Below are 21653 nucleotides of genomic sequence, written 5' to 3' on the forward strand. Positions count from 1 at the left end.
CCATAAATTATTGGATGATTTATCAATCACTTTTTTACATAAAGCGGTTGTATCCAACTGTATCCTACTTCCAGAGCTTACTTGAATGCAGCAATGTTTCATAGATTTTCAGAGAGAGAGAGAACACACAAACATGTCTTTGTTTTCTGTTGGACAAAGCTACTTATATCCAATGGCACTGAAAGTAAGAAAAGTGAATATATTTCAGGGAAAGGAGCTTATGGACAAGTCCAATGGCCTTATGGACAAGTTCCACTTTTATGCAACCAGTGCTTCTGTCACATGCACACCAGTAATTGCCATGGTGGATACAGTGTATGAAGGGGAAATCCAAGACTTCTATAAAAGTATAATGGGCACACATCAGGTACGTACAACTAAGCAGAGCTCTCCAGAGCATTCCACCATGCAGGGGCGTAACAAGGCTGGAGTGGGCCCAGAGACAAAATTTTAAAATGGGCCCTTCGCTGATACACACACTTCACAATATATAGTGCACTCACACTCACATCCCCATTATGCCAGCTTCTCTAGAAAACTCTACTCCCTCGCTTTAACCCCGTCCTTCCACCCTCCCATGGGGAAGAGCGCTCCCGGCTCAGAGTTGCTTCTGCAGACATTGCTGTATGCATGCCGACTTTGCTCCGAACTTGGGGTTGGCTTTTCCATGGCACCGAAGCTCTGCGGGTATTGGGGAGTCATGTGACTTGCCTCTGGGGGGGCCCTCAAGGCGTGGGGGCCCCCAGGCAGCTGCCTCCCCTTGCCTAATGGTAGTTACGCCACTGCCACCATGGGTCTCTTTAGACATGGATCTCTCCAGGGCACGTTTTGATGCTCATTACAAGTGAGTAGCTGGTGTATATGCAGCAGAGATATCTGTTGTATAATGGCCATACTAGATGTTACATTCAGCCTGTCATTAGCACTGATGGAGTTAAATTTGCCTTCAAAAAGTGGCACTGTCTGCCAATATGTTTCTGGGCAAAATACAAAGTGCTGGTAACCATCAGCACTTGTCATCAGCAGCTGATTATTACCTTTAAAGCCCTGAACAGCTTAGGTCCAGGTTACCTTAGAAAGCACCTTCTTCTGCATGATCCTCACCGCACCTTATGTTCATCTGAGGTCTGTCTCTAGTTACCACCGGTACGTCTGGTGGTGACTCAGCGGTGGGCCTTTTCTGTAGCTGCTCCTGGGCTGTGGAAGGCACTCCCTGCAGAAATCCATCATTTGAATTCATATTGGCCTTCAGGAAGGCCTGGCCTTCCAGGGTTTTTAATTTGTTGTAAATGTTTTTAACTTGCTGTAGCCTGGTTTTCCAGGGTTTCTAAACTGTTTTGGATGTTGTAACTGTTAATTGTTCTATGGTGTTTTATAGTCTCTTGTTTTAATTGTTAATTGTTTTTAATTGTTTTGTTTTAATGTAAACCGCCTTGAGCCATTCTCCCACCATGGTTCACTCCCCCTATGGTCATCCAGGATCACTCCCCCTATGGCTATTTGACAAGGACCCAAAGCTCCCATTGGTAGCGATCCTTTTCCCTTGTTGAGCAAAAGCCATGGTGATCAATCTGGATTGGGGCCATAGCGGAGGTAAGACTAAAGGCCCCTCTATCCCTGCCGGATCCAGATCAGACCCCTCTGCTGTGTGGGCTGCCTTCACTTTTGCTATTTTGAAAGCAAAGTTAAGCCCATTAGTGCTGATGATGTGCTTAATGTTACATTAGTTTCTCCCTCATATGACAGATATGGCTGTTGCATGTACACTTATAACTCACTCTCAGTGAATATCATAAAGTTAAAAAGGAAGACATTTGTCTGCAAAGCCATAGAGATATTTGCTGAAATGCTCTTCAGTGCTCTGGTTGCCCACAGATCTCTGTGATATATGTTTGTTACATTTCTACAGTAGACTTGCTTTTTTTATTCATACTTAGAGAACTTAAGAAAAGTCAGGGTTGTCAGCGCTAGCAATGGGCTTAACTTAGTCTGGTCTTAAATTGACAATTTTTCATATCAAAAGTTATTTCAGTGCCTTACCTGACAATCGCAAGTGTGTCCAAACAAAAAGCATTCCTCTTTGATTTTTAGATTATTATTTTTTACTGAATGTGAACATATATCACACACTTACTGGTATAACTTAAATATGGTTGCACAACTTCACTCTTACTCTTCCTATGCTTCATTCCAGCTATGAAAAACCTCACATTTACCCAAATAGAGGATTGGTCCTTCTCAACAAATAAGGGCCTTTCACATCACCATATTGGTGGCGGGGGGAGTGGTGGATTAACGGAGAGGCAGAGTAGGCATTTGCCCATGGTGGCAAAATTTGAGGAGCATCAAATTTTGCCCCTCCTCAAATTTCGCCACCCCTCTCTGTGGGCAGTGGTGGCTGCAGCAAGGGTGGAGTGGGCGAGGAGAAAGTTCCCCCCTTTTACCTTAAAAAAAAGGCAAACCTTTTTTTGTTTAAGGCAAAAGGGGAGCAAAAGCCTTTTTGCCTATGGGCAGCAAAAAGCTTAATCTGCTCCTGGGTGGGGTTGGAGGATTAAAGAATCTGTACCCTAGTAGCAACATACAACCAGAACCTCTGTTTGGGTCAGCAAACCAGGGAACACACAAGTAATCTAGGCGAGGCATCCAATGCTAAAATTGGGAACTGGAAACATAGAGAGCAGTCCTACAAAAGCCTTGCAGGCTTTCCCAGTATGCTTTGTGCTGCCAGCAGACTGGAAAGTTTCATTACATCAGTAGACTCCCTTTGACTGGACACAAAGGGGCCGAACCCTGCTGAAGCAGCTGCAAATATAGAATTGTTGAGTATGATTTGCAGAGTGGCACATTCACGGATGGCAGCTACTACAGCCACTGTTCTCTATTGTTTCCAGGCCTGCTGCTCATAGAAAAGGTGAATGGATCTACTCCACATGACCAGGAAAGCAAGGTAGGAGAACTCTATTCTCTTCCTACCTTGGTTAAAAGCAGGGTACAAAAGCTGAGTAACCTAGGTTGGAGGGACGTTCATTAGTTCACACAACCATGCAAACCAGGGTACAAAGTCTTTTATACTGATGTGGATGGTTGTTTTGAACAGGCCTATAGTTTTGTGGACAATATCAACTTTTCTTTTCTTGGTCCCTTAGCCTCAACTAATGAAAGTGATGGACTTAGAGATCTATGGTCAATTGAGATCATTAGGCTGACAAGACCATCTTCAGATCCTGACAGCTGATTTCTGGTGTTATTAGGTTCAATAAATATTAGGCCAAATGATTAAATCTTCAACAACTGTTTCAAATAAAGTGTACTTGAAAGTTGTTTCTTTTGTGGATAAGTTATGTTTATGGCTTGGTTTAGGAATTAAAATGGAAGCAAATTCATATTTATGAGTAGTCTTCTTCTTACAGATCCATAGCCACATAAATACATCCTCTATTTTTACTTCATAAATACAATCAGTTGTTTAATCCAGCTCAATTAAAAATTGAATCCGCCCCCCCCCCACTTAGCTTGCATGCACTGAGAAAGGAGGGGAGAAATGCAGTTTTTGATCACTCTTTATCTACATTCTGTGATTACATGTATAAAAGTTCAGTAAATGTGGGATGGAGAATACATATTACATTTATGGCATAATGTATGTTTTTCACATGTGACGTTTCAATCATTTTAAGGCATTCAATGTGCAGGAGGCATGTTGAGTCTCCTGTTTTTTAACCTCGGGAATCCATGATATGGATTCTGTGAGTATCTGGTGTGTTCAGATTCTCTCATGGAATTCTGATCATTTGCATTACAATCATATGGGACATTGTTTGGGCAGACATCATTAATTTACCTGAACAGTTTCTGCAGCTGCCAGAGCTGCTGATCTTGCAGAGCTTGGTTTCTGTGGCTGTCTCTTAAAATATTGGCATCCTTTGAGCAGTGTGTGCAACAATGCCATTTTGGGAAAAGGGAAGAAACTACAGAACAGCCTAGAAAACTTCCTCTAAACTTCCTTTGCTCAATTAGCCCCTGCTAACTGAGCAGAGACACCTTTTAAAGTAGCGGTTCTCTTATATTTAGCAAAGGGAGAGCAACTGGCCCTATCCAACCCCAACATAGCATCCCTCCAGTGGCTGTTGCTGGTATCTGCTTAGGTTTATTTTTAGACTGTGAGCTCTTTGGAGACCATCTTATTTATGAATTATTTATTTTTCTATGTAAAGCACTTTGAGAACGTTGGTTGAAGAGCGGTATATACTTTTTTTTAGTAAAAGTAACAGTAATAGTAGTAGTGTAGTAAACAATGAGCTATGAATCATGGGATATCTCAAAGAGAAAGAGAGAAACCCTTTAGAATATTTTCCTTGGCCAAATGTATCACACAACAATGATGAACTTTTAAGAATGAAGAATACACGTAGCAATGACCCACCTCAGCTACCATATCTGCTCAAATATCTGTTGTAAGTGTTTCATTTGTATTAGCTGTTATTTGTTATCACTAAAATTTGATAATGAGATTTCTAATTTCTATGGAGAGGCATGTTTTCAGTGTATGCATAGGTTATACATTCGGGGGTGGGGGTGGGAGGTGTTAGTATTTTGCAGCAAAAATAAATAAATAAAAAATTTCAGCACCTTAATGACCAGCTGATGGTTTGCAGCATAAACATTTTGTGGGCTATAGCTCACTTTGCCAGATGCATTGTTATACTTTCCACATCAAGAACAACACTTCATGCACCTGACAAACTGGGCTCTAACCCACAAAAAGTTTGCCACAGTTAGGTACAATTCCATATAGCACAGAGGGTGAGAAAGCAAGCAAGATGTTATAACAAACTCTACTGCTACTGTAAAGGACACTTTGGGGCTCTGCCCCCCCAGGAGATCACTCTCTAACCAGCTACTGCATTTTCTTCAATCACCCCAGTGCACTGAAGATTGCAAGGTTCAATATCCTTGCAATCTTCCACTATCCAGATTGCAAGGTTGCTGTTTACATGCCAGGCATGTCCTCAGACGTTCCCTGGGATGGAGCTGAACACATGAGCCAAGGAGCACATTTTCCAAAGGCTGTGCAAATCTGAAGACACCTTGGGGCAAGGGGGAGAAAAAGATATCCCATAGCATTTCCTTGCTTTAGAGAGGCATCAGTGGCACCACCAAAAACCACCCTCCTCATGGGCTTCTTTCAATGTTTAGCAACCCACACAGTCACACTAAGCAAAGGAAAGAACAGTGGCAGTATTACCATGCACATGCTGCAAGTAAATAGGGATAGAGGGAAGTGGAAAGGACATCGATTAGGCAGTGAGCAGATGGGGGTAAGCATCCCAAGGAGCAGAGGGAAGCAGGAGCATGGGGCTAAGAGAAAGAAAGCTGGGGCAAAGGCAGCTGCAAAGGGAATGGAGCACTGGTACTTGCCCACCCGCTCATCTACAGCCCATCTTTATTGCCAGATTCCCATATATACTGTATTCCCACCATTTGGTTTCCCAGCTCTTCACTTTCCTGCCTGTACAGAAGAACATAAGAACAGCCCTGCTGGATCAGGCCCAAGGCCCATCTTGTCCAGCATCCTGTTTCACACAGTAGCCCACCAGATGCCACTGGGAGCCTTCAGGCAGGATTTGAGGGCAAGCCCTCTCTCTTGCTGTGACTCCCTCCCTTGGTATTCAGAGGCATCCATGGTCTTCCTTGGTACTTTCTTAGGGCTCTTTCACATAGTCCAAAGTGCCTCCGGACAATATGGCTTAAGTCATTCCCAGTTGCAGGCATGCCTGCAACTGCACAGAGGTAACTTGTGACTCAGAGCATCACAGGATCCAGCCATGCCTTCCCAATGATTCCTACCACAGCAGGGGCACTTTATCAAGCCAGTCAACCTGCGGCGATTGTAGCTCAAAAGCTTTGGCCAATGAAAGCTAAGATCCTACATTAAATCCTTCACATGATTGCATCCCTGGGGATATCAGGACACACTACTTCCCCAATTGCATTCGTTGTCTGTACCTGACCTAACAGTTGGGGACCATGATAACGCCAATGAAGTACTTTAATGACTTTTCCATACTCAGGCCACAGGCAGCAGAAGGTTTACAAAGAAACAAGCAGACTGAAGTTTAAATTTTTTAAAAAACCAAGCAGTAGCATTTCAGCGACTCTGCCCATCTCATCAGTTCTCTAGATTCAAATCTAGACAGATTACCATCATATGGTGCCTAAAGACAACAGGGTGGAAGCAGCGGTAAAACACAGCACAGAGCATCTACACGGAAATGCCACATGCATGATTGGGATCATGCTAATACAACTTGATAGAGACCAGACTGTTGCCATATGGAGTCAAGAAGGTCTTTTTGTCAGTGGAATCAGCTCTTTGAGCCTAAAAATGGATGCTTGTTCCTTAGCAACATCAAATGGTTATGATTCACATTGCCTAAAAGAATGCACATTGCCCTGCAGTCAGTGCACTGTTAAATGGCTCTTTAGGGTGGCCAGATGGGGCTTGATTTGAAGCTTCGACTGATAACCTTTCTTCAGTGTCAATGCTCATTCCTGGAACTTGAAACAGTCGGAATAAAGACAAGAACACTTTGAGCATATACAGAAAGCCTTTTAGTGTAACCACAACGTCTCTAAGATATCTGGGATTTAGATAACAAGGGATGTGGGTCAGAGGGTATCATTTTCAGGCAGGCATGAGCACCACCCTCGAAGGCAGGCGCGTAACGATCGGGCAAGGGGAGACAGTTGTCTGGGGGCCCCACTGCCTGGAGGGGCACCCCAGGGACACCTCATGTGACTCCCCATTGCCCCCTGCCCAGCCCTATAGCCTCTCAGCCACTTGCCCTCTTCGCCGTCTCTCCTGCTTGTTCTGCTGGCCCGCAATCGAAGCAGCAGGCAAGCTGCAAAGAGCTCCTTTTCTCCCGCCTCTCAGCTGATCGGCGGGTGGGCGGGGCTTCCACGGAGGCCTCCGTGTAGGCCGCAGTGAAGCCTGAGCTCGAGTAGGGCCCAAGCCAGCCAGGAAGGAGGAGGCAGCTAGAGTGTTCTCTGCAGCAGAAGATCCCTTGCTGCACTGCTTAACCCAGACCAGCATTTGCCAGGTAGAGTGTGAACTCCTTTTTGTGGTTACCTTTCCCGCCCCCCCCCCCCATATATAGGGATCTGCTTGCCATAGGGCTTGGATATGGGGGGGGGGAGGGACCGAGAAGTCTCTGAATATTTATTTTGAAACAGCTTGGAAAATTTGCTGACTTAAAAAAAACTATCTAAAAAGTCCTATAAGTGTCTTGTTTCATGGCAGAAAATTGCAAAAACTTCTGGAACAGTATTTTATTAATTTTATTTATTCATTCATTCATTTATAAATGCACTTATGTTCAAGTTGTTTTGCAACCCAGAAGGTCTGAGTGAGAACTGTGAAGCATGTGTGGTGCTTTTATTTTATTTTTCTTGTGTGTGAACTGCTCCCCAATAACTTGCAGGGACTTCAGGGTAAATCTGGCCAACATGTGAATGCAGCACCTCCATTCCAGAGGAGATGTTAAAGGGCTTTAAAAGCCTCCTGTGAAAAACCTCCTGCAATCAAACTTGACTGAATTTGTTCAGAATTCTGGGAAAACAAACATAGGTTCACCCTGCATGGTTGAAAGTCTCCTTTGCTAATCTGCAGCGAGGGGCCCATTTTAATAATTCATCTTTCTAGTGTGTTCTAGGCATTAAAAGTAATACAAATGTATAGTACTCAATGTATATCACTATATATTGTGATGTGTGTGTGTGTGTATTCAGTGAAATGTATTTGCAGGCAGCATACTTATTTTGGAATATCAGACTTAAATCCTTGGGGGCCTGGGGTGTGCGGAGGCCCTGGACTTTGGGGGGGGGCCCATTTTAAAATCTTGTCTCTGGGCCCACTCCAACCTTGCTACGCCCCTGCTCGAAGGTAAGCATTATATTTCTGGTACCAGGGGTACCAAGAGAGGAGGCAAAGCTGAGAGTTTCCAATGTTTTGGTTCGTATCAACCTTCGTGGAGGGATGAAGGAGGAAGAGGGCCCTAAGAATTTGTTTTGCCACAGGTCCTGGGTTATCCCTCTGCAGCCCTGCCTGGTATGTAGAAATGTAGTAGAAGAAAATAGGAGTTTTCTCTACTACTTTATCTCCATGTCCTGTGGATTTGAATGATATTGGACTGTAAATGCAAAAATTATTAGAGAGGCAACATAGACAGACACAGACATGGTGATCTCATAACCCTTCATTTCAAGAAGTAGGCTAAAAGGTTACTCACTTTCATGGAAAGGAAAGACTGGCCTACCTTACCTTATGAAACAATGACCATATTCTCATGCAATGTGAAACCGAAGGTTGCCGAATCGCATCACAGACGTTGGTCCAACCCCGATCCGGCAATCTCCCTTTCCAGAGCAGAGGAGCCCCTCCCTCTTCCTGATCTGCCAAGGCTATACACCAGCAAATTCCATAGTGCTCATGTAGCCAGACTGTGGGGAAGGCATCACCATGTCACCAGGGTGGCTGCCATTGGCCACAATCTCCAAGGGAGTATGCTGAGCATGATCATGCCTTTTGGGAATGAATGGACTGCCCACCCAAGACAGGGAAAGGGCATTTAAATCCGTTTAAATGCCATGCCATGCAAGCCCTTCTTCTGACAGCAATTGCACCACCACCCTCACAAGGGCCCCGCAACAAAAATGTCTTACACAAGCACAATGTCTGGTGGAGGGGGGATCTTGGAGAGCACAATTCCTCTATTACTCAGGAAAGGGAAGGAAAAATTATGACTCCTAGGAGGGAAGAAGTATATGAGGGAGGGCAAAGGATCCTGAGGTCTGGCCCACTGTGACCAAGGATGCGCTTGCAATGGTTCACCCCAGCAAAGCAGTCCATAGAGACCAAACCACACTCCTGTCCCCATGGCAGCTTGCTGCCGGGGAAATAGCATTCTCATGAGAGGGCCAGTCTATTGGGAGGACCTTACACTTGAAAACCTTAGGTCTTCTGTCAGACTGCACGCTCGTGAGTTGAGCTAACCCATGGCCTTACACTCTCCTGAGTGAGATGCTGCTTCCCAGCCCTTCTCATGAGTAAGTCTAGGAACTGCACATATTTCCCCAAGGGTAAAGGGCTGGGGCCCCCTTCTACAACATCATTGTACAAAAAATAGATCTTAGCCATTCAAGAATTTCTGGTTGGGCTGCCATATAAACGTGACCCCTGGTTTTGCTGCCCTGCCATTTGTTGTTATCCCAGGGCTCTAATGGGGTTTTCCCTGCTTATGTTGCCACCTTGAATGCTTGTGCTTGTGAACATTCATGTTTGTTGCTTCATTTTCTGAGAGCAAAGCACGTACTGCCCGTCTTGCCATCCCATCCCCTTTCTCTCCTGATTCCAGGAGGGGAGAGCAAAGTTCAGAGTGGGAAGAGGGCATCCCCCTTCGTGACTTTGCACTTTGACAGGCTGACAAGCTTGGGACAGTATGTGGTGGCATCCAAGTTGCCAGGCAACTGCTTTTTAGGATTGAAGACTGGGGGCAGGGCAAGTGCATGGAGAGGTGGCCACTAAAAATTGTCACAGGCATGGTGCGAGTGCAATCCCGGTTGAGTCTGTACTATCTCTATGATTGTGGTTCCAGAAAATGAATGAAATCATGGTTCTGGCATTGTCCACATTTGGACATAACGCAGCCACTGAAATCTCAGGTTATGGCAGTGAAACTCACTACAAACCTAAGATTCAAATTGGCATTTGGGGAGGCTAACCTCAGGTCACCTTTGCTGCAAAACTGTGGTTGCACACATTCAGACGTAACAGAGTTCCAACCTCTGCCCCATTTAACTGTGGCTTCGCATTACGTGTGAGTGCCACCAATGTAACTGTGAAGTCATAACAAATCTCCTGTCATTAATGCAACGTTTCAGGAAAACTATGTTTATTGGGAAATGGCTACAAGGTTGTCTATTGACTTGCCAACTGCTGGATTGTTTGATTGATTAGGGATACCAGGCATAAGAAAGACCAATCAGGTCTTTTGTGGGAAATGTTAATTGCCAACGAAAGGGTGGATGTTTGCAATATATGCTAGGCCTTGGCAGTTATTCAAATGGTGTGGCAAATGGAAGCAAGGCAGTCCTTCATGAAAACAACAAGGGAAGGTGAAAGGCAAAGGCATGATATATATACAGTCTAAGGAAATGATACTAAGTCACAGACTGTTGGTTATGACTATGCTGGTTACATTCTTTGTTATTTAACTTCCATTTCTTTTTCTGCCAGTCTCCTGATTTAGCACAGGCCCATTCTTAAAATGAATCCCTAATTAGCTTCCATGATAAATGGTATATTTATTTTCAGTTACTATTCCTGCAGCCCTAATGAAAGATTTTTTGGGGGGGGTTTTTGTTTTTTGTTTTTGGCAAAAATGGAGAGGGGGGAGGAATAGTGGGGGAAAGATGCAGGAGTTTGGACTTGACAGGCTATTTTGCTGCAGTAATTAACCAGGTTAACAAAAATACATTGCTGCATTATTTATTCCTAGCTCAGCATTTGTACTTCTGGGTGTCCAACAGACTTGGAAACACTTCCACTTAAGCGAGAGGATTTGCACTAGTAAGATAATTTCATAATAATACACTGCACTTCTTTAACATTTTCCATTAGTGGATCTGAAAGTATAATAGGAACCATTTATTAATTGCTTATCTGCTGTGGGAAAGGTAGCAAATATTTAATGGGTGTCCATTTATTTATTCACCACAGAAATGCAAACATTTCAAGTTAGACTGTAAGGTCATGAACATATTACGCTGCCTTCTACTAACCATGTGCAGACATTCAATCAGGTGTGTGATATATGTGGAAGGTAAGTTGGGATCACACACACTGATCCAGCCTCCTTGCCCAGCTTAAACTCCACTTGTCTAAGGTGATGATGGCAAAGGAGGCTACAAGAATGGGTAAGGTCACATGTAGGCCACTATGCAGATGGTACCTTAAATTCATGGAGGTCTGGCATGGCATGGTGAAGGAGAGAGATAGGGTGCATGATCCTGACACACTCAATATGACCAGATAACCTCCCAGCTACATTCAGGTAAGACCAGATGGGTTTGTCCTTGGGGGCACAGCATCCTTTCACAAAGGAAGCTGGCTGTATGCAGCTCCTGGTTCTTGCCAGTGGCAGGGTTGGCTTATGAAGGGGGATGATGATGGGAAATGTCCCTACCTGAGAGCCTTTATATTGGAGATACGAGGGATTTGGAGATACTAGGACCTTCTGCATGCAAAATATGAGCTCTGCCAATGAGCTAGGGTTCTTCTTGAATGTTCTGAGAAGCAGTGGTGCTGTAAAAATAGTATTAATGTGTGGGAGGCAATATCCATTTATCAGTCTGCAATACAGCTATAGGCCCACTAATATTCACCAGAGCACATTCCAGAGAGCTGTTTAGTCCATCTCAGAATGGACTAAACTCAGAAACCATCAATATTTTATTAGTTTCACTTACGAGACTAACAGTGCTGGAACTTCGCTCTATGTCAAAATTGACTTATATGCATCTGTGTGATGGTAAACTATGGGGGACCACTAAAAAGGCTTGGATGCCATATACAAGCAACCACTTGAATATAAAATGTAAGGTTCCTTAATATAGAAGAGCAGAGCTTTACAGTATACACACACACACACACACACACACGTATATTTTATACACACACACTGAGCTTCAACAGGCAAGATATTTAAACCACACTCTTATTCAAGTTGGTTTCACATGTATAAGTCTTGATGAAATCTCTGAAGCTGATGCATTAGTGCAGATTTTCAACCTTTGGTTGAGAATTCTTCACAAGGACTTTTACTAGCTTTGTTCTAAACATGCTGATGGCACTCTACACAATCAAGAAAAAACAAATATAGAATTGACTACATCCCATTGAGCAACCAAAGATTCTTTCATATAACATTTGGGGAGGTAAGGTGAGGATCCCCCTCCCCATTTGTGGCATGGGGAAGCAGCATTATGGCAGTAGGCTCCATCCCTTATATACATACACCCATTCATATGAAACCCGGGGCCTTATGTTGTGCAGGCCTGCTCTAAAGTGATGCCCAGAGGCGTAACTAGGGAAAACGGCGCCCGGGGCAAGCACTGAAATTGCGCCCCCCCCCTTCGCGTCCCCAACACACATCTGACTGACACACATGTTTCAGAAAACTTTTATTTAAAAAATTAAAAAAATTACAAAAATTACTAAGAATTTCAAAATGCACTACATACTTAGATTTTTCCTCACAACAACCCTGTGAAGTTGGCTTGTATCTCAGACATCAGAATTATGATGCAATGATGATGATGATGATTATGATGCCCCTCCCTCACGCCCTGGTTCTGTTCCTGACTTTCCCTTGTGAGTGACTGTATTTTAACAAAACAAAAACCAAGGACTCCAAAGTAATTCGAGGGACTAGGGTGATAGTGCTAAAGACTCCTTATTCTCCCGCTGTTAAAGAAAGACTCCCCTTTTCCAAAACCACACGCTATTTACACCGGAAAAGGTTTCAAATGGAGGGGGAAGCATTTATGCATTTATGCTTTGTTTTATGTTACAATTTCAAAGTTAGAAAAACTATAAAAGGGCCATTTTAGAGAAAATATGCACTGCCTTAGTTGCAAATCCTGCTTTTTTGAGATTCCCTGCAATTGAATAAAGCGATAATATACACCTTTGCTATTTAAATTGGTTGGAAAGTATTTACGACAATAAAAAATGAAATGGCATTTCAGATGCAACATTGGTTGCCTAAGACCACTCAGATTTAACTAATCTTCATCACATTGACAAAAAGAGCAATTAAAATTAAAATCCATGACTAAAACCAAACCACTTTGGGGTTGTTTTTAATGAAAGGTGGTATATAAATGTAACAATAAATGTTTAGAAGAATATACTTTCACCCCCTGCCCAACCTACAATTAATTCCAGCTTATTTTCAAAGGGCTTCAAGTTTTATTTACAAATTGCTTGGCAGCACCAATGTTTAAGAAATCGCTAATTGCTCCTAATGATAGTTTTACTTATTGTTAAATTTATATACCACCTTTCATTAAAACATTCTCTGTTCATCTGATTTTCAGTCTGGTTAATTAAATCGGTGGAGGTTTAGACTTTCCTGATGGGCTGAAACAGCTAATCCATTTTGATGATGACATATAATTAAATTAGCTTGCATTACATAGTGAAAAAGTCCAGGAAGGGAGAGTGGGGGGATGTGGAACCCAAGGTTCCACATCCCCCCATCTCCCCCTCCCTGAACCTTTTCAGTTAAAACGTGGTTAGATTATAGGGGAGGAAGGATTTGAATGAGCAAAAAGGGGAACTGGTTCGGGTGTTCAGGAAGTTGTTCAGAAGAGGGAGTTGTTCAGGAAGTTTGCTCTGGTGCGTGTCCTCCTCTCGACTCATGCGCGACTGGTGGCGGGGCGGTGGGGCACGCTGGGGAGTGAGAGCCAGGGACTTGGACTATGAAGACGCCGCGGCGCCCAGTGCTGGATGAGCAATGCCAATGGGGGGGCGCGCGCCGGGACCGGGGGAGGGGGACTGCTCTGCAAAAAAAAAAAAAAAAAATTTACGGCAAATCGGCGGGGGCACTTTTTGGCGCCCCCTGCCAAGTGGCGCCTGGGGCACGTGCCCCCCCTGCCCCCCCTATAGTTACGCCTATGGTGATGCCTTGTGTATGCGGACTGCTTAGCATAATATGTCATCCTGCTTTTGGGGTTCCTGATCACACAAAGCGGTCCCTTGTATGCACTTGCACATAGTCTCCCTTCAGGTGTTCAAACAAATGTGCACAGGTTGGGGCAGGCTGTTACCACAATCTGAAAAGGTCTCCAGTCCCATTCCATTGTTTCCAATGGGACTTAACTGCAGCTAACCTTTATTGGATTGTGATTGAGAAATAAATAGGTCATATCTCCCAAAGGTCAGTCACTTGTTGCATCTTGCACAATAGCCACAGTTCACTACAGGAGACCACAATAACATCATGTCATGTAGGCACATACATACATATGCTTAGTGTCAACAACTCCTTTCCTATTGGAAAACCAAAAAGTAAACAGCTAACTGTAACATGATGGAATCACCAAGTGTCCTATCTATAGCCATTTTCAAAATGAAAGGAAAAAACGAACTCATCAAGTTGAGGCAGTGCTGGTCATTGTTCAGTATTTATACATAAAAGGCTGTTCACAATTTATCTCCTTTACCAGGGGTGCAGCAAGTTGGAATGTATGGGATCCACTGCTCCCCCGCCTACCTCCTTCTGAGATTCAGGAAGGAGAGTATGAAGAGTATTGCTCAACTGATGAGCCCCTTTCTCCCTCATGGGCCCAGAGATATTTGTTCCCCCACCCCTGTTTGATTATAGCTACACCCTTCTCCTTTACATTCAGGACTAGGTAGATCTTTCTTTTTTCTATGTTAGAAACTAGGAAACCAGACCAAGTTACAGTGGTTTGCCTAAGGCTAGTCAAAAACAGAAAGAATTGGAATCCAATCCTCACCCCACCCTGGTAAAAGAACAGCATCCAATCCTGTGGGCTACTCTGTCTCTATTTGCCTTCCAAAAGTTCCCTATCAGTTTGATTCTTGAAGCCTTGAAGTTTGCTCTCTCTTGTTGCAGAGGTTTTTTATAGAAAAGTACCATGAAAAGCAGATCTGGGGAAATTATATTGATATAGATAGTTGGCACAACCCTCCAGGAATGTTTCCCTGCCCTGCTTTTGCTCAGTTCCAACTGTGCCCCAAATTTCTTAAGACAAGAAGTTATAAGCAGTGCCTTTAAATGCTGGTGATCAGCCATGGTGTATTAACATAACATTTGCAATGCCAGCAAATTTGGCTTTGTGATGCATTTCCTGTATTGTAGTTTTATTGTGTATATGTAGCTGTGGCTGTGTTTTTATTTTGATTTTATGAGCCAACATTAAGGAATGTTGGAGCAATAAAGCATGATTGATTGACACTGTGTTTCTAAGTGTGACATTGCATCAAAGTGTCATGCTACCTATTACTGAGGCAAGGCAAGTAATCCCCCCCCCCTTGAGCCTTTTTGCAGGTTGCAGCCTGATGGTCCATCATCAGATTTCCAAATTTCATCCAGAAGAATATCCTGTATGAGGATACTGGGGAGGAACAAGAGATGGAGGAGTTTTCCTGGAATGTACTAAAGAAAGACACCTGCCAGATACAGGAGTTCACACTTTTTCAAAAGGTGCTATTCATATAACCAGTGATTGTTCCCAAAGGTACACTTACATCTTGGTTTGAACATAGTCACAACACAAACCCATTCAAATTCTCTACCCAGGCATTCAAAATCTGTGCTGTGAAAAGCTGGATTCTGCAACCTAATTTAATTACTTAAATTTAAGATATTTGAATATTTATCTTAATTTGCATTATTTGCAAATTTATAGCAGTTTGGCTAGACACTGGGAGCAAGGACACTGGAACCCCACACACCATCTTCAGTTACTTCTTTAAAAACTTGCTTTTAAAAATAAAATCTGGGCTTCCAGAAATAGGACTTGTGCATCCACTACCACATTTTGAACTTTTTCTGTTCTCCTCCAGAATTCTTGCATACATCATACAGTTTTGACATGTTTACAGCTTACCTTATACTGTCTTATCTGTGGACTAATTAATATGCTACCAATGTAGCATCCTATCCACTGGCAAGCTGCTTCCCCAAGATCGGGCTCCACATTATAGCACTGGTGGGACACTGGTGGGACACTGGTGGGACACATGGAATCGCATGGTCCTCCTAGACCATTTTGTTTCTTCCAGTGACACGGCAGCATAAAGAGCCCCACAAGAAATGTAGAACCAATGATGTAATAACCACATGATCTGGGCAACAAATGATTAGAGCTTCTTTATGTTAGCAATAGAGATGTGGGAGCCTCCCCTTGGCTTGCCTGCAAAATTGATTGGCTTTGAGTTTTTTAGCCTTACTCTTAAACCTCAACCTTCCCGGAAATTAAGAGGCGGAGTGTTCGGTATGGACATTCAAAGAGCCAAATTAAATTTTGCTGCCACTCATCCTTGCCTCCTAGCCCCACCCCTGCACCTTTCCCAAGCCAAACATGCGTATGTGGAGGGGAAAGGAGGGGTAACCAGAAATGGAGGAAAGTTCCCTTCCAGATAGGAGAGGCCCACACAGGGGCATAGGGAGCTTGCCCCTGTGGCCAGAGGACAGCTCTGACGAGGGCTCCCCCACCCCTTTTAAATAATGCGCACAAAGCAAGCAAGCCCCCCAAGCCACGCCCCTTCATCTGACATAAGATGCAGGGGGTGTAGCCAATACCAGGGATGGGGCCAGTCACCCCCTGCAGAGTTTCCACAGTCAGTGGTTTGTTGAACTGCTGAATGGGAGCTCCTTTCCCTGGCTCTGTGTGGTCCTCCCCATCAGCAAGTCAATAAACCACTGACTGGGGAAACTGGAGGGGGTGACTGGCCTCTTCCCCTGTATTGGCCACGCCCTGTGCATCAAGGTCAGATGCAAGGGGTGTGCTTACTGCTGGGGAGAGAGTCTCTTCAGACCCTCTCCCATCTCCCCGCCCCCAGCCCAGCCAGCATTTCAATGAAACTCTGCCTGGGGAGGATTGGGGTGCACCTCACAATCCCAGCCAGTGAGCGCTTTCCCACCCGACCCTGATGGCCAAGGGATGGTTGCCCCCACTATGCTCCATTGTCCCCATGCCCCTGCCCCCACAAGATCTCTCCTTAGCACTCAGGGATGCACCCCCCCCGCAAAAAAAAAAACACTTGAGGACTTGCCTCTCATTTTATTGAACTCTCCCCACCAAACCTAATAATTCATACCTTTTTTCTCCCAAAAAGTATCTTTCCTCTCTCTCCCAAAACATGTAAGTGAGGAGTTATTCCTCAAGCCTTACTGTTTGCCTTACTGTTTGCTGGCAATGATGCACAGAGTGCCATTTCCTGCCACCAGATCATGAGGCCTATAGTTGGAAACATTCACCAATTCTTAATTAAATGAATATTATCTGAGCCCTAACTGGTCAAACTATTTGTTTCCAGGTTCCTCACTTTGCCCTTGGATGCTCTATAAACCAGCTGTCGATTCTATTCTGCTTTGACCTTTGTGTTTGATTTGACCTTTCAAGCCCCCTTCCCTCTTCCATTTTCTGACTTCCTGCCGAAACCATAAGAGTCATTCCAGCACTGATTATTGCCTGCTGTTGTCTCTTGCCTACTTTCCACTAGCCAGTCCAGTCGTCTGTTTATTTTTCGGGAAACAAGTAATTTCTTTTACAGTCACAATTCTTGATTTTGTGCTTCCTGCTTCATGCCTCTATGCCATGGGTTCCCAAACATTTTTTAACAAGTGTACCCCTTCTGTTGCAACCTTCAGCTCAGATACTCCATAGAGAGAGTGTGTGTATAGTGCATGCACAGGCATGCACACACATATACATGTGTGCACATGCAGTGGTTACATTGATGAGGACATGTCATCTTCCAACCAGCAATCCCTAAATGGGGAGCAAATAGCATGGCTGTAACTTGGGGAGGCAGGAGGGCTTTGAGTACCACTTGGGGGTCCTTCAAGTGCCCCCACTAGGGACCCCTGCTCTAGGCTGATACTTGCCTTGTCTGTGTGGCTTGATCTTTTACCCACAGTCATGAGCCTAAAACTGTGTCCTATTCCCAGCCCTACATTTCTCTCTCTAGGTTTTGGCCTGAATTCTTCAGAGAGCCAGTGTTCCCACTTCTGCCATCATGCTGGCACTCATTTGAGTGCTGAGCTCTAACAATGAATGCTGTATTGGCTGGCTTTCAGTTTTGAGGATTCCACTGCCCCCCAAATATGCAAACTGTTGACACTTTTCCAGTCTCCCTTTCAAAGATTGCCATTGTATATTTTTAAAAATCAACCCCTTTCACGTGGCTAGAGGCCTGAGATTGGGGCTTTCAAATCATCTTTAAAGGCCCCTTCAGCTGTTGGATGATGATAATGACATAAATGTGTGGCTATTGAACAGTTGGAACATTTTTTTTCGTATCACTACTTTACAGCTAACTGGAGGCAGTGTGTAGTGGGCTGCTTAACTAGAGCTATTTTAAACATGCAGCAGTTTAAATACCCACCCTCAGCCATATGCAAAGCAAACATTTCCCTTTGGAATGCTGGAAATATAGATAAGCATTTGGGTAAAACCTTTTTGCACAGGAAACCCCATATTCAGGTAATTGTGCAGCAGTTCTATTCCACCTACTATTTATTTTTAAATCCCAATTTATATTCCTGCTATATATGCTTTAAAGACATTGGATGGATAACAACAATTAAAAATAACAATATAGTCTCATCAATGCAACAGCACCAGTTAAAAACAAGCTGCATGAATGCATCAATATAGCACCAATTACTAATAAAACATTATGTAAGCCTGGGATATAATTAATATATCCCAAATGCCTGCAGGAATAGCAAGGTATAACTACTCCACTAAAAACCAGACCCATCAAACATCTCTAGGGAGGTAGCTCTAGATTGAAGGCACCACCTCTGAAGTCCCACTCAGACATTATGTTGTGCCTGTGTTCAGATGTCTGTACATTCCTACATATATTTGTGTGAATTAATGTATGTATCTGCATTCATTTTAAATGGTAAATTGGGTACAATCCCCTCAAATGCATGGTGGACTGCTGTACCAGTGTTCAACATGTGTGAATAACTGTACCTGTGTACACTTTACACTGAGCATTGAACACTGCATGTGAATAGGGCTTGAGAATGTCCTGGCCCTTGTGCCAGCCTACATAAAACAGCATTTAGCATTTAGACAGTGCTAGAGTAGAGTCAAGAAATATGCCACAAACTAGCACTTGGTAGGGTTGCAATGAAGATTTTGGAAAGGATATTTAGCTGCCATGACGTGTCTATACCTCCAAAGACTAGAATCGTTTGGACAATGGTTTCCCCCATGACTATGGATGTGAAAGCTGGACTTTGAAGAAGCAAGATAGAAAAAGTATTGACGCTTTTGAACTTTGGTGCTGGAGAAGACTTTTGAGGATACCATGGACAGCCAGGAAAACAAACAAACAAATGGATCATAGAAAAAAATCAATCCAGAATTTTAAATCAAGGCACAAATGACCAAGCTCAAACTATCATACTTTGGACACATTATGCAGAAACCCAGCTCCCTTGAGTAGTGCATAATGCTGGGGAAATTTGAAGGTAAGAGCAGAAGAGGACAACCAGCAGCAAGGTGGATGGGCTCAATTACAACAGCAATGAATGCACCTCTGAGAGACCTTAAAGGCCAAACTGAAGACAAATCATCCTGGAGAGAATCTATCTATGTGGTCACTAAGAGTCGACACTGAATTGACAACTCAATCAATCAATCAATCAAAATAGAGCAAGGCCCTGATGACCAAAGGCCATGGGGTGATGCATTTGATACCCTCCTGCAATGGAGTCACATGGATATATCCAGGGCTGTCCTTAGAGAGCAAATCAGCCAGTGTGGGGCCCCCTTCCAGTTAATTCTAATGGGGGTTAAAAGAGCGAGGCCCGGGGTGGTCGCCCTGCTTGCCATGCCCTAAGGACAGCCCTGGATACATCACTGTTTTCTTGACCAACATTACTTTCCTCACCTTCTATCCTACACCATTCCATGACTTCTCTAGTGATACTGTACTGGGCAAGGGGGGGCTCTTGTATTCAACATTTAAATAATGCTGCAGGAATATTTTGTCAGAAAACCTAATTTTCCACATTATCCTAAAACATTAACAACAAAAGGTACCTGGCAAATAAATTTAGCATCCAGACCACACCCAAAAAGCAGGGATGAGAGTACACACAAAGATCTGTTTTATTTTGAAAACACCCACACAATTAAATAAGTTTAACATCCATTTCCGATCCTCAGTTTGTATGGCCACAGACCTCTTTTGCTCACAGAAAATGAATGTTCCATTATTAACACTGTATTAAGTTTTATGCGCATTAAATTTCACCAGAGGAGAACAAATAATTTGTCTGCTCTCCATCTTTTCATTCTGCATTTTATGCCTTTAGTTCTTTGCTTGTTAGACTCTAGGGGCTGGAAAAAATATTTTGCACAGTTTTACCTGGATAAACACCCTATATATTACAGATGATATTTATTGGCCTCACAGGAATTTCACTACATTGGAAAAAGTAGAAAAAATAACTTTTAGATAGACAGGCAGATACAGTTCATAAATAGATGCCCTAGCAATACATATCTGTATCTACCTATTATGTTCTTCCCCGTTTTCCAATGCTATACATGACTTTAATTAACTTGTCCCCCGTTTGGAATTCTAGTGGGATACAATGCAGGCAGGATCATTAAACCCAATCATATTTTCAGCCTGGCCTGATATTTCAGTAGAGCCATTCAAATCAATTTACCCAACAGAGACATTTGTCCCTGGCCTGTCACCACAGCCCATACTGAGCGTCCTGCACTTCTTTATCTTTTGGCAAGGCCATCATAAGCAAGCGACACAAAGGGTGATGTATGGGAACTCAAATAAGTTATAAATCCTCCATCCCTTCATCAGCTGTCAAAGAGAGAGAATTTACTCTAGCCGGCCTTGGCAATGGCTGCCTAGCTTTGCTTGGAGAAAGTCAGCATTAAGATGACACACACCTGGAGGTGAAGAATTTCTCTGAATTCAGAATCTGGGGGCAAGAGGGTGGAAAGGGGAAAAGGCAGTGACTTACACATACTCATATACTTTCCTCAGGGCAGTTTTTCTGGGTACACATGATGGTACTGATTGCAACAAGCCCAAAATCACAAGTACATAGGAAAGTCATGGTCACTTGCACACTGAAGAACTTGGAGCAGAGATATTTTTCTGAGCAAGGGCCGCTTTGGCAAGACAACAACAAAAATAAAAGCAACCTTCAATGGGAGAACCTTTGCCCACTGTCTAGACCAGGGATCCTCAACGTTGGGCCCCCAGATGTTAGTGGACTTCAACTCCCATAATCCCAAGCCCCAGTGGCCTTTGGTTGGGGATTATGGGAGTTGAAGTCCAATAACATCTGGGGGCCCAACGTTGAGGATCCCTGGTAGACCTTCGCACAGTACTGTGCTTTTCTCAGTGCTGGAAGGGCTCTGAAGAGTTTTAAGGTGAAAGCTCTGGAAAGGGCTACTCTGCATGCATACCTTTCAAGATGGTGCAGGGGCTCAAGAGAGCTCCATTTCCCATAAAGAAGCTCCATCTGTACTGAGCAATCCACTGCACTGCACAGTGAGAATGTTTGTCTCCGCATGGGGCCAGAGGGACAGCAGAGGATTCTACTTCTCCTCAAGCTTCACCCATAACAGGCCCAATAAAGTACAAGTCAGAGGGCTGCACTTAGGGTTGATGGGGGCTGTCATTGGCCCCCGCGTCTCACAACAAAGAACACTAGCTTAGAGTCTCAACCATTATTAGCTTCTACCTCTTCAGCGTTAAAAACAAACAACAACTTATTCTGTTTTGTGGCCTCTAGGCAAAAATATTTCATCATCAGAGGTACCTATGGCTAATGCATTGT

General features: G+C 43.7%; 1 protein-coding gene and 1 long non-coding RNA gene across 47 annotated transcripts in view; one reads left to right on the plus strand and one right to left on the minus strand.

Moving 5' to 3' along the window:
• The window catches only part of NRXN3 (neurexin 3), a 1829497-nt gene that overhangs the window by 893637 nt on the left and 914207 nt on the right, over positions 1 to 21653 (minus strand). The window lies entirely within an intron of this gene.
• Positions 6997 to 21653, plus strand: part of LOC128323009 (uncharacterized) — a 44967-nt gene continuing 30310 nt past the window's right edge. The window contains exons 1-2 of the long non-coding RNA XR_008306143.1: positions 6997 to 7100; positions 15138 to 15293. This is a non-coding gene — a long non-coding RNA (uncharacterized LOC128323009). The remainder of the gene's footprint in view (positions 7101 to 15137; positions 15294 to 21653) is intronic.

The sequence above is a fragment of the Hemicordylus capensis genome, chromosome 1 (assembly GCF_027244095.1).
Source record: "Hemicordylus capensis ecotype Gifberg chromosome 1, rHemCap1.1.pri, whole genome shotgun sequence".
NCBI lineage: Eukaryota > Metazoa > Chordata > Lepidosauria > Squamata > Cordylidae > Hemicordylus > Hemicordylus capensis.